Genomic DNA, 17,832 nt, shown 5'->3' on the forward strand with positions numbered 1-17,832 from the left:
AGTTTGGTTGGTTGAAAAGAGATGTGTTTTTGCGTAATTTCTTTGAAAAGAAATGTTTGTGCATTTTACATATTCTTGCATTTTATCCTTTTATGAATTGTTCCTGCTGGTCCTGTGTGTCAGAAGTGATACACAGTAAGTTGCATTTGACAGCCAAATCTCCACTACCTGGTGATTTGCTTTCAAAAGGAGGGTGAGGATTTTAAACCTGACAAATTAAGCAGGCCCGAATATTGTTAGTACATGACCTGGTGTTGTGCGTCACCGCTCATTTATATATGCTATTGTTTTGTCTATGCTTTTTGTGCTTGATATACAGCGAGTATATCTGATGGCTTGACATGTCCATTTTGTGCGTTTTTTTTGCATGTTTTTGTTTTATGTTGCTGCTTATGATACTATTACAAGTTTACCTGTGTTGTGAAGGGATATACATGACGATGTGTATCCTGTACAACAGCTGGGTGAATTTGCGCTAAATTTCACAGATATGATATTTTTTCATCCTGTGAGCAAGACAGACGACACTTCACCAGTGCATGTCAAATTTGGCTATAATGGTATTTGAACAAAAATAAAAAAAGATATACAGGAAACAAGGTTTCACCTACAGTCAGGTTACTGCCCCCTTTCCTGTAAGGAACAGGCAGCCCTAAAATTATGTATCCTGAATTAGACGTAAGGATAAATGATAGATCTGTGACTTTTGTGCATGGTGACCTAATTTTTATATTACATTAGTCAATTTTGTTCTGCTTCCTGAATAGTGTATGGCTTTGTACTATAAAGGAAACAAGGTTTCATTTTTCCCTGAAGAAGGAATTGGAACATTAGCTGAGATTACCGTATATGGTGTAGCGGCCAGCGGTAGAGTTTAAATTTGTGTACTATTTTTGACTTTTTGTGTATCACCTATACTCTTGGTATTGTGTCACATGCCTGACTATCACCCACGCGCATCGTGCCTAGGTATTGGGATGTTAGCTGTGACCGAGTCCCATTTCCCTTTTCCATATTCCTTTCACCAGTCAGCCCTTTTATTATTGTAGGTGTATTGTTTAGGTTCACACTTCCAGATTGCAGTAATGTACTAGGAACCCCTATATTATGTATAATTCCCTTTTGTATGACTAGACTTTTTAAAAGAATTTTCTTTAGGCCTAACTCGATGTTTTCCAGTCTAACCGTCATGGTAGTGATGGACTGGTTAACTGACTCAATGCTATTATAAGACAAGTTTCCACACTTTGATTATTAGCCTGTGTATTGCGTAGTGCACTTGGTGCACAGTTATTAAAAGGGAGTTATCTACATGTCCCTGATAATCTATATTATACAATTTTTCTTTTGAGATGTTCTAGATCAGGAATTTAGGAATACCTAGACTTAATCATGTCGCTATCTACCCTTAGATGGTGGAGGATATGCTCTCACACGGAAACCCAATTGAAGAGCCTAGAGGCACGGTCTTGCCTACTGCCTTTGTCTTTGTATTGCCTTTGAGAAATGACAGTGTATTCTAGACCAGAATTGTCCCATGGCATATGGCCACTCCTTTGAAGATTGCAGGCCACCTGCTTGCAGTCCCCTTGTTATACAATGAACTGTTTAAAGCATCGCACTTGCTCCATCAGACGGCATTGGACATCACAGAACAATAATTTCAGTGCAAAGAGCGAAAGAGAAGGATTCTTGTTTTTTGAGGCTTCAGTTTTCCACCCACCTGTCATGTGCTGGCAACCTCTGACAGTGTGCAGTTCCTTGAGCCCCTTGGCCTGAGTTTTGGCCACACAACCTGTTTTCCTTTGCTCCAACGGAAGTGCAGTGCACCGGAGGATCCAAGATTGGAAAAAGGCACTACATTCTGGTGCCCATGAAAGAGCAGCCTGAGCGTTCTCTGACACTGAGTAATGAGTGTTGGAGCCTGAGAATGTAGACCCAGATCTGCATAAGATGATCTGTGCCCTTGATCAATGAAGAGCACACTATGGGGCCGATTAGGATGGCGGACGGACTTGCGTCCGTCCGCCACCCCTGAGTAGGAGGGACCGTCCGCATGGGCAGCGGCGGTCCCTCCATGGCAATTAGGATGTGACCGCCAGGGTGGCGGTCACATCCTCTATTTTTTACATTGCGGCGGGTGCAGCTTCAAGCTGCACCCGCCGCAATGTTAAAAATGCATGTGTTGCATTTACATGCACAAAGCGGCAGGCACCGCACGGTGCCTGCTGCTTTGTGTACGCAAATGCAGGGGGGTACCATAGGTACCCCCCATGTGCACCCCCCATTCACCCAGGGGGCCCGCAACGGGCCCCCAAAGTGAATGTCCGTATGCTTTTCCATGGCGGAAAAGCCGCCGTGGAAAAGCATATTTACACCAACATCCTAATATGGCGGACGGTGTCTCATAGACACCGCCTGCCATGTTATAGCTTTTCCGCCGCGGTCGGAAGCCGACCGCGGCGGAAAAGCGGCGGACGGAATTCCAGACCCACCAGCCATCCTAATTTGGCGGTGGGTCTTTGGAGTCTCCGCCGCGGTTTTTCCGCATCCTCCAGGCCGGCGGACACTTCCGCCGGCCCGGAGGATGCGGAAAAACCGCCATCCTAATCGGCCCCAAACTGTAGTGCCTGCCGCAGAGGAGAGATATTGGTGCACTGCCTTGAGACATTGAGACTTTCAAATGAGCTGTGAGTGTTTGCCAGGAGGGCACTCCAACGGATACTGAGAAACACTATTTTTCATGGGAGGCCTGAATCAAGAGGCCCATGCAACAACTGGAACAGATATGATGGACAATAGAAGCCTGCCAGAGAGGCTTTTGAACGGACTCTGAGCATAGTTGGTTTCACAAGTGGTTTCCGTGTGATTGCATAAAATGGGTTTAAGGAGACTGATCATTATTGTTTTGCTGGCATTGTTTGAAAGTAGTATTCTGTTTAGTAAAAGCAGAATAAAGTCCATTCTCTGTGGAAGAGTATCCCTTTTCATCTGAGAGCATTAATAAGGATCGCCACTGTTTCACCTGAATATATAATAAGTTTCTGAAATGCATAGGAGCCCTAAAATGTTACTAGATAATTTTAGGATTTGCTTTCTGCTTAGAGTTGTGAAAAACAATAAATTTTGTTTGTAATAGTGGTCATTACTTTCTCCTGTTGTCTATATGTTCTTAAAAACTTGTTTTCTAGTGTTTTTAAGCATGATGTTGTCTCTGATGGGTGGGATTGTTTTTGCTACCCAGTTGACATCTGTACCCACCTCCCAACCTATGTCTCTTCCTACTACTACTTCTTTGCATTCTTTCCATACTTTACCTGAACATGAACTGGTTAGGAGGTCAGAGTTTACTAATAATTCCTTTGTACAGATTCTGCATCAACACCAGTTAGTAATGAACACCACAAATTGTTGGGTGTGTGGTCTTATGCCACATACTACAGATAGAGGTTTTCCCTATTTGTTTCTGACATTTAGTTACAATGGGTCTGTATGGGCATATCAGACGATGTTTATTTATGCCAATGAAGTCTATCCCTTGTGTTCCATGAAAGATAACTTGAGTAATAGTGCCTTAGTGAAGGGAATAACGGATAATATTGACATCGATTCAGATACAGACTGAGTGATTGCCTATGTAAGGGCAAAAGGAGGGTCTGAGGTTCTGTGAATTCTGAACCCATGGGTTCCATTTTGTGTATGGCAGCCATTTTGTGGTTGTCCTCACATAGACCATGATTGTGGCTGAAACCAGTCTTTTAAGGACATGTAGACCTTAGCTCGAGTTCATGCTGACTCCTGTTTGACCTGAGTGAACTGACCCTGTTGCCTGAAGCTGACCTTGTTAAACCAGTTCCTGCCCTTTAGCTGATCAAGATTGAGGATCAAAGCACAGGACATTGTAGAGTTTGGTATGCACACACACACCCCTTATACTGCTTCTTATCTGTTTTCTGTTCCTTCTTTTATGGTCTGTTTATGATGTGGGTTGTGGTCCTTTTATTATGTATTATGGGTTTGTCCGGCTTTTGTAAGAAGGAATGTTAGGCATTTTGCATGCTTGCAAAAGCTAGGACTGCTCCTTACTTGTATGCTGAAGTTTGTAACCCTAGCATATAAAAGGCATCTGTTCTCTGTATTCCTCAGACTACCTCATTCAGTTGCTATGGCTTCTGTGTGACGTGGCCTCACTTAATAAATTTAATAAAGATGTCTTTTCATATTTTCAGCTTCTGTGCCAAGTTCTTTTTTTTATTAGTAAGTATTCCCTGAGAATGAAGATTACAGTTCTTCAGCAACGTTGTAGAAATGTAGCTTGGTCTCATTCAAGTCCTGTTGGGTGGTCGGGAATGTGATGTAATGGTGTAGCCGGCTCAGCATTGCCTCCAGGAAACTCCTTAGGCAGCGGGACATGGTGCTCTGGGATATCCCCCCTGCAACAGCGACTATCCCCTGGAAGCTTCCGGAGGCCAGTAGGTGCAGGCAGCACAAGACCTGGACATGGGTGGGCACGGCATTGGTCCTCCTAGTTTGATGCTGCATCAGGGGGTCTAGGTCCCGGATCAGCTTTATGATCATTGGCCCATTCAGGCGGTATTTAGAGTAAATTTGCTCCCTTGTTTGGCCCAGCAGGGTGACCCGCAGGCGGAATATTCGCTCCTGGATCCTGCTTCTGTTCCGTGCTGCAGCCTGGAGCCTTCGCCGCCTGACCACCATGTAGAGTCCTGGCATTGTGAGAGTCCTCATGCTACTACTGTGTTTCCTTAAGTGTGTTTGTTCAGGACTGCACCTGTGGCTCGTTAGATTTTTTTTTGTACATTTTTTTTTTCTTAATGGTTACCACCTGCTTTTGTTTCTCCTTAAATTGCGCCTCGCAAATAGCGATTTTCGGCTTTTTCGCTATTTGCGAGTTTTCATGAATAGCGTTTGCGGATATTTAGCAGAATCGCAAAATAAATCGCAGAATCCATGGATTCTCGCTATTTCCGATTCGCTATTGGGGTTCCTCCTAAATTCTGCGAATTATTTTGCGATTTCGCAATTTTCTTTTTGCGATTTCGCAAATTCTGTGTTTTTAACATGATGAATTGCTTTTCTGTAAATTGCGATCGCAATAGCTAATTCGCAGCTATTGCGATCGCAATTTTGCTTCATGAATCTGGCTGTTAATCATTGTCAGTAGTGGCCGGAGATAGAAGTTTAACAGGATGGGGCGTTAAGCTGACCCTTGAGGAACACCATGACGAATTGCTTTAAATTCACATATATATGAAGGATGGATATTGCCTGGAATCTACCAGTAAGAGGCGAGTCAAACCAGTCCAGAGGGACACCACCTATCCCTATCTCCCTAGGTCTGGTAAGTAGAAAAAGAGAGAAGAATGGCCAAGAGCAGAGAGCAGTTAAAATCTAGTGTCTGCTGAATGCATACCGCAAACCATCATCAGGGAACTGATTCAAATTGTGCGAGTCAAACTGAAGATCAAGAGAGCAAGAGTTCCTTGTTGCAGATATTTGTCGCCCGAGTGGACTTGTTATACTAGTAAAACGCTTGGAGCCTGATTATAACTCTTCTTCCTACCTGCTCGCTCTGCTGGAGCTTTGCCGGCGAATACTCAACAACTTGCCGCTCCCGCTGCGCGGGAGCCGCTGCGTGCTGTCTTGCCCCCACCTGCCTGGATAAAATCATCTGCCCAGCTGCCGCGGTGCTGAGAGGCTGCAGGGGTGTAGCGCTGCAGGGACTCACTGTTCCAGGAGTCCCTGCGAGACCTGACGACATCCGGTCAGCGCCCCCTGCCTGCCCCGCCCCCGGCCGGCTGACTGAAGAAAAGGGGCTTGTGCAGATCATTCTAGGATCACCTAGTAAAACGCTTGGAGCCTGATTATAACTCTTCTTCCTACCTGCTCGCTCTGCTGGAGCTTTGCCGGCGAATACTCAACAACTTGCCCCCACCTGCCTGGATAAAATCATCTGCCCAGCTGCCGCGGTGCTGAGAGGCTGCAGGGGTGTCGCGCTGCAGGGACTCACTGTTCCAGGAGTCCCTGCGAGACCTGACGACATCCGGTCAGCGCCCCCTGCCTGCCCCGCCCCCGGCCGCCCTCACAAGTATAAATACAGTCTAAGAACCGCCTTGCGGGACGCGAGCGGGACGCCGGGCGAAGCCCGGGCAAAGGGCGGGCCGTCTGTGGCCGTCCGGGGACGTACAAGGACTGGACAGGCCACCCTATTAACATCCATATCCACTTTGTTCATGTACTGGGGAACTGTGTGATAAGTAATACATCTGATTGCCAGTGTGGTAAGTGTAACAACAAAGACCCTGAGACTGACGAAAAGGGACACGGTGATTTGTGCTGAAGTCACAATAACAATCACATAAAATTCACTGGAGAAAGCACTATTATTTACAACTATCAGGCTTACTTCAGGAAAGTCTAATGGGATTCAAAAAATTAAGATCTCGTACAATATTTATGAAGCGAATGGGCACTGAGGAAGCAGTCAGGAAATCCTCTGACAAAGCAGTAAAACATGGCCGGATAACCAGGACCCCGGCAATTAGTAATTACTTTTCTGCCTTATCAACAAAAAGGGAATCATCATCTACCTATATTCCGGAAATAGAAAAAAATCTGGATCCTTTTGAAAATATGGAGGAAAAAATGCTTTATTCTTTGAACCAACAACCTACCGATAATCTAAGTGAGCTTGATCTTGAACCTAATCAAAAGATAATCTGCTCAACACAGGAATTACAATCCCTGGACCATGATGCGATTCATGTAACATCTTCAACTCCAATAAAACGATCAGGGAGCCCAGATCGTATCGATGATCCTCATGGAATCAATCTGAAGTTAGTGAACAATAATTCAGAAGCACAGTTAAACCTAGACAAATTATCAAACAGTTCTTCGAAAAAAACACTAGAACAAGATCTTGCACTTGATTCCTCACTGGACCCTTTCTTTCCTAAAAATATTAATAACACAAACTCCGTAAACCCAATGTCAAAGGCTCTTTTTTTAGGTCTCGCCTGTCGATGCGCATGCGCATCGAGCAAGCGAGACTATAGGGGCTCATCTACTCTTTATCTAACTTGCAAGGAATCGTGGCGATTCCTTGCAGTGCCCGTGACTTTTAAGCTCAATGCGCATGTGCATTGAGCTTAAAAGCGCGTGCACAGCCGCCCGCATTCCTCCGACACCTTTGAAGTGAAGCTTAGCTTCACTTCAAAGGCCCGGCTTCTTCACACCCACATGCCGCTCTGCCCCGCTCCGCCCCCTCCCCTGAGTCATCCTGCCTCCCCCCTCCCCTCTCTTCCCTCCGTCTTGTTCCTGCCTGCCCCTGTCTCTTATGTAGGGCGAGCAAGCACGACTTTCCGTAATGGGAAAGCCTACACTATCTTTGGCTTCCGAAAATAAAACGGCAACCAGTGCACATCTTAAAGGATGCTCGAGCCAGCTCTGCATCCCCTTAAACATACATTAGTTGATATTTTTTGTTAAAGGAGTAGCTCCTGTTACCTCAAATATACATCATTATTGTGAATCGCCATTAACACTGCTGTGCTTATTACTCGCCCTGTGGTTTGTAAATACGTAACTTTTCTTACCCGCTCCGCCCCCTCCCCTTCCCGCCGTCTCGCATTTCCCCTGTCGCACTTCTCCTCCCCCCTCCCCTCTCTTCCCTCCGTCTTGTTTATTGTACCCGCTCCGCCCCCTCCCCTTCCCGCCGTGTCGCATTTCTCCTCCCCCCTCCCCTCTCTTCCCTCCGTTTTGTTCCTGCCTGCCCCTGTCTCTTATGTAGGGCGAGCAAGCACGACTTTCCGTAATGGGAAAGCCTACACTATCTTTGGCTTCCGAAAATAAAACGGCAACCAGTGCACATCTTAAAGGATGCTCGAGCCAGCTCTGCATCCCCTTAAACATACATTAGTTGATATTTTTTGTTAAAGGAGTAGCTCCTGTTACCTCAAATATACATCATTATTGTGAATCGCCATTAACACTGCTGTGCTTATTACTCGCCCTGTGGTTTGTAAATACGTAACTTTTCTGAGAAACGGATTGGGTGAGTTGGTGCCCCTAAATAGTTGTGCCCTCGCATTTTTAAACGTCCTGCTCTGCTTGCAGTCCATTGAAAGCGTTGCATTTCAGTTCATTGTTTGGCATTAAATGGGGACCTCCAACAATCTGAAACGAGTTAACATCCGCCTATTGTGTTTCTAAGTGCTCTCAAGCTGCAAGGCCGAAACCACCGTGTGTGGGCTTCCCTGCACCAGCCACGGCCCATGCACAATAATCATTTCAAGTCCCGGACAAGTAATTGGATCTCGCCCTTCATTTAACAGCCAATCAAACTCAGTTAGCATTCTCTTTTTTCGAGAAATTAAATCTTTACTGGCCTCAGCCTCCGAGTATCAGAACTCTGCCTTTTTTGCAATATAATGTCATGGTACTTTTACTGTCTATGCCCTGTCCGACAACACAACGAGCGAGACTCACTTCATGCGAATGTCTGGCGTTATAAGATCAGAAAATGTCTTCTAGAATTAGTTATATGGCTAAAAGTGTCATTTCCTACCCAGAGTGGCCTGGCAGAGGGCATGTTCAATAGAGGGTTAGGTGAAAACCTATTCAAAGCGGGTTTCTTCAGCGAACTAGTACCGCAGAGCCAGTCAACCTCATTTTGTTTAAAGGCATATCCAGGTCCTCCAAAATTAAAAGCTAAAAAAATGGGGGCTCTTGTATTTTTATCACGACTGTAGTGCCTGGGATTATCCCCCCCCCCCTTCCCCCCATTCTTCTACCACAATGTTTACACATTTCAAGGCTGTCTGAACACGAGCTCCCTTCCAATCTGCAAACTCCGTGCAAGTGTTTCATTTGCGGCTTTACATAACAGTTTGCACCACTGCAATTTCTGGCATTCCATGCCCCGGCGGCAAAGTGTTACAAAATAAAACTTATGTCTTCACACTAAATTACTGTCTCGGGATACGTTTTACATAACTCTATCAGCTAAGTGTGTTTTCACGGACCAGGAATGCGACCCGTGTTGACCGCGGCCTTCTGGGGTCTAAGCAGTTATTTAAATTGTTGCATTTCGGGGGGCTATGCCGTGAAAGGCGCTCCCCATTCAGCGCCCCACAATAAAACCCGCGTTAACATTCCTCGCGGGGACGCAGTGTCGCGCCTTTGAGGGGAGGGCTGCCCCCCTCATTCGGCAAAAATAAATCCATTCATTTGATCGTGTAGCCATTGAGAGGCGACACAAAACAAGCCAAGTGTGAGAAATGCTATGAGATGAAGTAAACAAAAACATTTCCATGACAAAAAGGAGTCTCTGGCCCTTAATCCACCCACCATATGCAAGCGTTTTCATCAGCATAGCGCCTGATTTGATCTCGCATGACAAGACTGCACGAATGACTGCTGACATCAAATAATTGTTTGCGGGTTTTTGTGATTGCGTGTGTATTTATACATGTATACACACACACACAAAATGTAAACACGTGTAAATACACATTACGTCCATAAGAATAATATATTGCCGTCACAGACATATGATATTCAATATCATATAATGTATTGGAGAACTGCATGCATGCTACTGTACCGGCATGTATGTGTGAACAAACACGTGAAAGTTCAAAGAAAAGTCTACATGCCAAGTTATGTACAATTTACAGCATTTGTATCTACTAGTGCAAAAACTGCTGGATTAAACAGTGCATTTATGTAAATAGAGCGCTGAGACATTTATGTGGAAAGGGAAGATTTGAAAGCAAACTTATAACCTGATTTAATTATGGTCCTAAAGTTTTTTTCATCCAACAAAACTCACCCTCAACACCTCACTCACACTCAACTCCTCACTCACCCCCACCCTCACTCACCCTCAACACCTCACCCTCACACAGTGCAATAGGTCTCACAGGATTTTTAGTTAAAGCTTTTACAAATGTTTATTGCTTTTTTGATTTGTAATTCTTTAGCATTGGCTACAAAAAATAAAAATGCAAAAGATTTACAACAAAAAACCCATAAACAATTCTAAATGCACTAACTCTAATGCTGCGAGACCTATTGCATTTCCAATGCTTGTCTCTACAGGAAATCTTGGAATCGGTCCTTTCTTTTCTAAGACATATCCTGGAAAATTCGGATCAAACTTTAGATGTACAAATTGGTATACTAACGTTTTTAGTAGAGGAGAAAAAGAAAAAAGAATCAGCCGAAGCAATGAAAAAACAACAAACATCTGATACGACACAACTGCAAAAGAATAACTCAATTAAAATCAACAAAAGTATACAGATACAAACAATATGTTACTCTAGTACTCAAACATCAAAAATAGAAAAAATAGGAAAACAAATAAAGGAAAATCTGGAAATCCATAAGGATTCCACCATATACTCCTTAAAGAAACTCTTCAGAGAAGAACTCCCAAAAGCTGTCAAACAGTACTCTATTTTTTCAAACCCTACCAAAAAAAGGGATTCGCATAAAATTGTTTGTGACAAGGGTGACCAGGAAAACAGCACTAAACACATACCTGATGCTGACCAAGGAGAAATAATTACTAAAATAACAGAAATCCAGGAAGAAGGAAGGAAAAAAAGGAGAAGAAAGCCGATAAGAAGAATTAATAAAAAGAAAAATAGTAAGCTCAAATTTCAAAAACCTATTACACCTCGAAAAATTTGCGAGAGACAAGATGAAATTCCAATCCTTAATATTGTCAAAAAAGAGGCAACCAGTGACAGAAAAATCATACAGAAAGTACAATCATTGAATCCAAGAGCTGATGAATACTTTCCGTCCATATTATTTTCAGAAATAGGGCATAGCAATAAAGGAATGGGAGAAGATGATGACAAGAAATCCTTACGTGGGGAAGCAAAACCGTCCAAATTTTTACAATTTGAAGAACTCTTTCCAATCGATAACGTGCCACTCAATCGAGGAAGGATAATCAATCTTCTCCAACAAATACTGCCTTTACAATCTTTGACCAGCAAAGAAATAGACCTGGTGATCTTCCCCAAAAAAGAAAATAACAAAATAGCAATGGTATCCTTTTGGTCATCAGTTCTTCCTGGGATTATTCTTAGTGAAAAGGAGATACTTCATAAATGCGGCTATGACGTAATTGAAATATCTGAACCGGAAGAAAATAAATCTAATAAAAGGTCCAATGGTCCTTTTGGGCCAAATCTGAGCATGCAATCCAACAGTCATTACAAAAACACTCTTGTATCAGAAGATGCAAGATCGATTCATCCAGGGAAGGATACCCTGAAAATCCATGTGAACAATGGTGAAAGGGTAGTCTGGTGCAAAGACTTAGAAGTAAAGGAGGTCAAAAAAACTATAAAGTCTTGGGCTTGGGTATCGGAGATACTAAACAGTAACAAAATCATTAACTGCCAACAACTTACTGTTTAACAATGGCTTGAAGATTACCTTGTGGAATATGGCTGGAAAAACTAAGAATAAAATGATTGAAGCTACCATAAATCAACCTGATATCTTGTTTTTACAGGAAACCTGGGCAACAAATTCTTTCTTCCATAAAGGCTACTATGTTTATGATATTCCTGCAAAAGCAACTAATCGAGGCCATGCAAAGGGTGGTCTGGCAATCTTACTCAGGGAGGAATACTTATGGGCTCAAAAGATCGTCGAGACCAATTCCGAGAATCTTCAATGCATTAAGGTGTCATTAAAAACACACACTTCAGCCCCACCAAAGTCAATCCTGCTCTTCAATGTATATGCCCCACCTGGCACTAACCAAGACGCCCTATTTGCGGATATTATGGAAAGAATCTCTCAGTTAATAGAAGACCGATCATATCTGTCATATATAATCATGGGCGATCCTAATGGAAAAATCTCTAACTGCGAAATTAGAAAGTGGGTAAACCTATATAAAGAAGAATCACTGGAAATATCAATTCCAAAATTTCCCAAAGGAATAAACTCGGATAAAAGAGGTAAATTGCTATTATCATTTCTTCCAAATCTAAATGGGACAATCTTGAATGGCAATGTAGAAGGAGATACACCGGCATCGTATACTAGACGAGGAAATGGAACCTTCTCAATTATTGACTACATAATCTGTGGCATGGAACTACTGGAGACAGTTACGTATTTGCATTCCAACTTCATCGATGAGAGTGATCACGCATTATTACATCTATCCACTCATTGGATGGCCAACCAATCCTCTACAAGCCAGATCATATTCTATAATAGCACTACCCTGGTAAAGGCTGATCAGAGGCGGATTTTTTGGAATTCATCAACCTTGGACAATATAACCACTCTGATTACAAACACTCAACTTCTAACAAAAACATATTCAGATGATCCAATAATAAATTTTGAATACATAGTCAACAACCTTAAATGTGCTCTTCTAGATAAGTTACAACAGGTCTCATCAGTAAATAATAAGAAGAACAACAAAAATAAAAACTGGAATACATCTACTGCTAAAATACTCAACAAACTCATACGAGTTCAATACTTGAATTATTCTCCATCAACTCAGGCAGAAATTAATAAGTTAAACAACCAATTAAGAAGAGAGAAGCACAGCCACAAAAGAACGTTTCAAGACCGTAACTGGGTTGATATCCAAATAGCCGCTAAAAAATATAATCAGAGAGAATATTGGTCCCTAATTGCTAAAATAACTGGAACAAAAAAGAAACTTCAAGCTACTCTGGTCCCACCTCATGACTGGGAAATTTACTTGAGTGAACTTTATAAGGCAAACCCAACCAACCCTGATGAAAAGGACGCTGATAACACCATGGAAAAGAATAATTCCCCGATTACAAACACCTCAGCATTCTCTATAGCAATGCATATCCAAAAAGCAAAAAGCACTGGTGCCTCAGGCCCCGACCAAATACCCATCAAGGTCTTGCAAGCAGACCCCAAGGAGTGGAGTCAGATGCTATCACCCCTCTTTAATTACATCTTTAAAACTAGGAAAATACCAAAGTCATGGCAAGGGAGCATCATTATCCCTATTTATAAAAAGGGGAACAAAAACATAGCCGGCAACTATCGCCAAATAGCACTGATGGATGCTACAGGGAAAATCTTCGCCGCAGAGGTATTGGATCGACTAAAAGACTGGGCTTTCTCGTTAGGTTTAATACCCAAGTTTCAAGCAGGTTTTAGACCTAACCATTCTGTCATTGACAATATCTCAATTCTCCAGACCATTTTTGACAAGTATATAGTACGGAAATCTCAGTCCGTATACGCAGCATTCATTGACTATTCTACCGCTTTTGATCGTGTCGACAGACCAACTCTATGGAACAAACTAAGGAGATTAGGAATACCGGAACAACTGCTGCAGATTATAATTAATCTCCATACCAATACATGGTGTAAAGTGCAAATGGGGTGTGAAAAAGGTTTGACCAAAACAATTAAAACGGCTAATGGACTCAAACAAGGGTGCCTTTTAGCTCCGATATTATTCTCATTATATCTCAGTGACCTGCCAAATCAACTACAACAAGGTTCAAGTTTGCCTCCAAAGATCGCTGCACAAAGTATACACGCCTTACTTTATGCTGACGACATTGTGATGTTGGACCTTACGCCCTTTGGTTTACAAAAGCTCCTAGATATTTTACATAAATACTCAAATGACAATTTTTTTATTCCAAATTTAACAAAAACAAAAGTTGTTTCCTTTTCTGGCAGGAAACAAAGTGCTAAGTATTGTTGGAGGCTCGGCGGAGAAAAAGTAGAAGAAGTTGATGAATACACTTATCTTGGTAGGATCTTTTCAAAGAATTTAAAAAATACAAAGCAGATAAATAATTTAAAAAGGAAATCAGAACTACATGCTGGTGCCCTCTCAAGACTTTACTCTGCTACAGGGAACAGGCATTTCTCTTCACTGTTAAAAATATACAGAGCAAAAATCCCCCGTTTTATCTTACGCTATGGAGCACATCCCTATAAAACAATGGGCTTATATGGACCAAAAAGAAGGGAAAATCCTGAAAAAAATCTTGAAGGTCTCAGAATCTACTCCAGTCCAAGCTCTAAGACTAGAATTCTCACTTACAAGCTCCTATGCTATAGCTGTTGCTAATGTTATTAGGTGGGCCTATAATCTTCTTCATGCAAAAGAAGAAACACTACGCTTCCTGCTTAAAATCGAGACTTTTGAATTAGATGCTTCAAAACAAACATTCTTTAGGAATATGACTGTGGTATTCCAAATTGCCAAAATCAGTACGGATATTTTGCTCACCTGGTCAACCTTGCAACTGAAACATTTCTTAAAATGTTTTACCCCTAAACTGAGCTTTGAACTTGACTTCGCACATTGTAACAAATTAATTACTTACAAACTCTTCGTTGAATCATTGGAGTACAAGCAGGGACAGCCATACATAGGGTTTTCCCTCACACATGGTGCAAGGAGGGCAATTACAATGTTGCGATTAGGTATCCTACCAGTGTTAACCTTTACATCAAGATGGTTACCTGGTGGATCCCCGTTATGTACCCTTTGTCAAGGGGGTGACCAGAACATCGAGCACCTCCTATTTGCATGCCCTAGCCCTAATGTAGTAATATCACGGTCAAGATATCTAGAGCCCATATACCAAAAATGTAGAATTTCAACAGTAAAGGAACTATTATTTGTGTGTAAACATCCACCAAACGAACTTGTATGTTATAATTTCTATAAATTTGTAAAATCCTTTTTAACATTGTATTAATTTGTAAAGAATTTTTCTTCTTGTAAATTGTTTTATATAATATTTGTGGTCCTCAGCTGAGTACCGAAACAAATAAAACTTTTTGACTTTTGACTGATAATTTGTCTAATCTGACAGTTTATGATCCGAATGAACTAAGGACAGAATCACTTGAACCCCCTTGCATCCTAGCATGCAATTTAAATCTCTGAAACTAATTCATTATTAAGCTTGATAAAGTTTACATTTGATTGATTCAGTTCAACAATAATTGCCTCTTCGAACAATGAACTGTTTTTGAACTGAGTTATTGAAATAGATTATGATAAGTGATATAAAAACTCAAAAATTATTGCTTAAGAAAGAAATAATAAAAACAAAATAAAAGGGGCCAAGGGTGCAGTAGGAGAGTAGGGTTGCCATTTTTAGGAGAAGATGGAGTAGGACAATGGATGCCTCACGAAGACAGACTACTGTGAATATATAAGATGAATGAAAATAATCGCAAACTAACAACAAGAAGTTTTGATTATTTTGCACAAATAGAATCAAACACAGACTATTCCGAGTCATCTTGCTGCTGTATTCTACTCAAGGTCTGACTGTAGACAAATGTTTTTCCTTATAGAGGATAGATATAGGTTAGTAATTGCAGTGCCACTACTAATTGCTGTGTTAGTATTCATAATCCTTTTAGTTGGTGTATTACTCCTGAGAAAGGTACCCTTAGATTTCCTCTGCACCTACATCAGCTTCTCATTCAATAGATGAGAGAAAAAGTACGTTGACATTGAACGTTTAATCTAGATTAGTTCAAGAATACACACATGCTTTAGCTATTAACCTCTTCCATGCTCATGACGAGCTGAGCTTGTCATGAGCCACGGCGCTCTGGTGCTCATGACGAGCTCAGCTCGTCATGATCCGTGGAACGCTCGCATGCGGGGATAATTCCCCTGCTGTGCTGAGCGTTCCACGGCAGGTAATGCACCTGTGACGAGCTGAGCTCGTCATGAGCACAGGAGCGCCGTGCTTCATGACGAGCTGAGCTCGTCATGAGCATGCAGGCGCTGTGCGCGCCCCCCTCCCCCCCAGCACAGCGGGAAAATAACCCCCGCAGCGAAGGGGTTAAAGATTGCTATGTTTGCGCACACTTACCAGCTTCAGCCACTGAGGCTGTAACTTACCACCACTTCCACTTTCACATGCAGTTACCTGTAGAATGTTACTTAGTTTGTTTTATAGGCAGAATCGTTTTGAATGTTGTTTCTCCAATTATGGCTTTATCCTTTCGGAAGTTTCCATTCATACAAGAATGAATCCTCACCCACATGCTAAGGAAATTGAAACAGCTTGGTTTTTCTTCAGGTCTCTACTAAAATAGACATGTTAAAGGCATATTGTACTGGGGTAGGGACTGGAGGGGAAGGAATGGAGTCAGTAGGCTGAAATAACGCTTTTAGAGAGGGTTTTATTTTCAAGTAAGCTTTTTTCCTTCTATTTGTCAGTCTTATTCGGGCGATCTCGTCAGACGCCCTTTGGAAAAACCAGGAGTACCAGGGTGTTGCGGCATTGACAGGGGGGTGTTGCAGCCAGAGTGATGATGGTGTAATCGACCTCCAGGCGTTGTCCGGGATAACGCCACCCAAAAGAAATGAACAAAGAAAGAAGAATCAGGGGGACGTCCGGAGCACTGTTGCTTAGGGACCGGGAGTGAAGGAAACCACGTGCCAAGTGTATTTACAAAAAGACGGCCGTGTCGGTAGTGCTCGTGAGGTAGGGGTACAGGAAGTCGATTAGGCGGTTTTCACACAGTGGGCTGACCACTCAAACCCGCCCAACCCGCAACCTTGCCCCGTACCTTTGTAAGCCACGCTCCTCCCGCGGGAGCGTGGCGGGGCGCTTCGCCGTAACGTTGGCCTCCTGGCTTGCTGGTCTCAGCTGGGCTGGTCGAGGCTTCGATTCTCTGGTCCGCACTCCGTTTCCACTACACACCGCACTCGTCCTCCGGGAAATCGTCGTCCGTCGTCTTCCGGGTTCCTCCTCCTTTTGACGCGATGACGCTCTGGATGGGCGGAGCCTCGTCTTCACTGCAATCGGGTTTAAAGGTGTAGCGTCCTATTTCCTCCTCGCATTCCCAAGGATACACAGAGTCAGCGGTCGACCAATCCTCCGCAGGAAGGGAAGAAGACTGCTGGATGGAAAGAGAAAGGGGCGAGAGGGGAACAGCTGACCACCAGTCACGGGAAATGGACTCCTCCTCATACTCTTTGTCCTTACAGGGGCGACCCGCCCCGTCACACATATGAACACAAGTGTACATGTTTAATGAATTCATTAGAAAATAACTTCATACAAGCTTTAGAGAAAAGGAGAGCTTATGTGTTTCACGAGGCAACCGAAAAAGAAAATGTTTTAAATAATGAGTGGAAAAAGGAGGAAGATGAGTACAAAGGGGAATGGTTTATCTTAGGTTAAAATTAGCCAATGACCGAAAGGGAAACTATGTTTTCACAAGAGAAGAAATCACATCAGGACCAGACACATGGAAATAAGCAGTTTTGCACACATTGAAAGTTCTTGAAAGTCCTGTTGAAATATTAACTGGGGAAGAATCAGGGATACTTTGTATGTGGACAGGACACTTATTTGCAACTGCGGCTGATTGAGAAGGTGTTGGTTATTTTGCTTTAATATTTAAAAAAAAGGATCATGTGAGTATAAAGATACTTTGACAATGTATCCATTTCACAGACATAGATGTAGTACTAATGATGAGACACAAATATGGAATATATGTTTGGTGCTATTCCCCCAGTAGGAGTAGTTCTAAATGTTGAGAAACTCAGACCGCTTTTTACTGTAGTGGTTCAATTAGCCACTAGTACAGCTAATGCTTTGGACATATTGTTAGCAGAGAAAGGCAGAGTCTGTAAGATGTTGAAAGTGCAACATTGCTGCTCATACATACTAGACAAGAGTAAGGAAATAGAAGAATTTGCTAAACACAATTCTGACTTAAAACCTGAATTAGAACATTTAGAAGAAACTAGCATTTTAGGAACCT

This window comes from Lissotriton helveticus, chromosome 10, assembly GCF_964261635.1.
Source record: "Lissotriton helveticus chromosome 10, aLisHel1.1, whole genome shotgun sequence".
Classification (NCBI taxonomy): domain Eukaryota; kingdom Metazoa; phylum Chordata; class Amphibia; order Caudata; family Salamandridae; genus Lissotriton; species Lissotriton helveticus.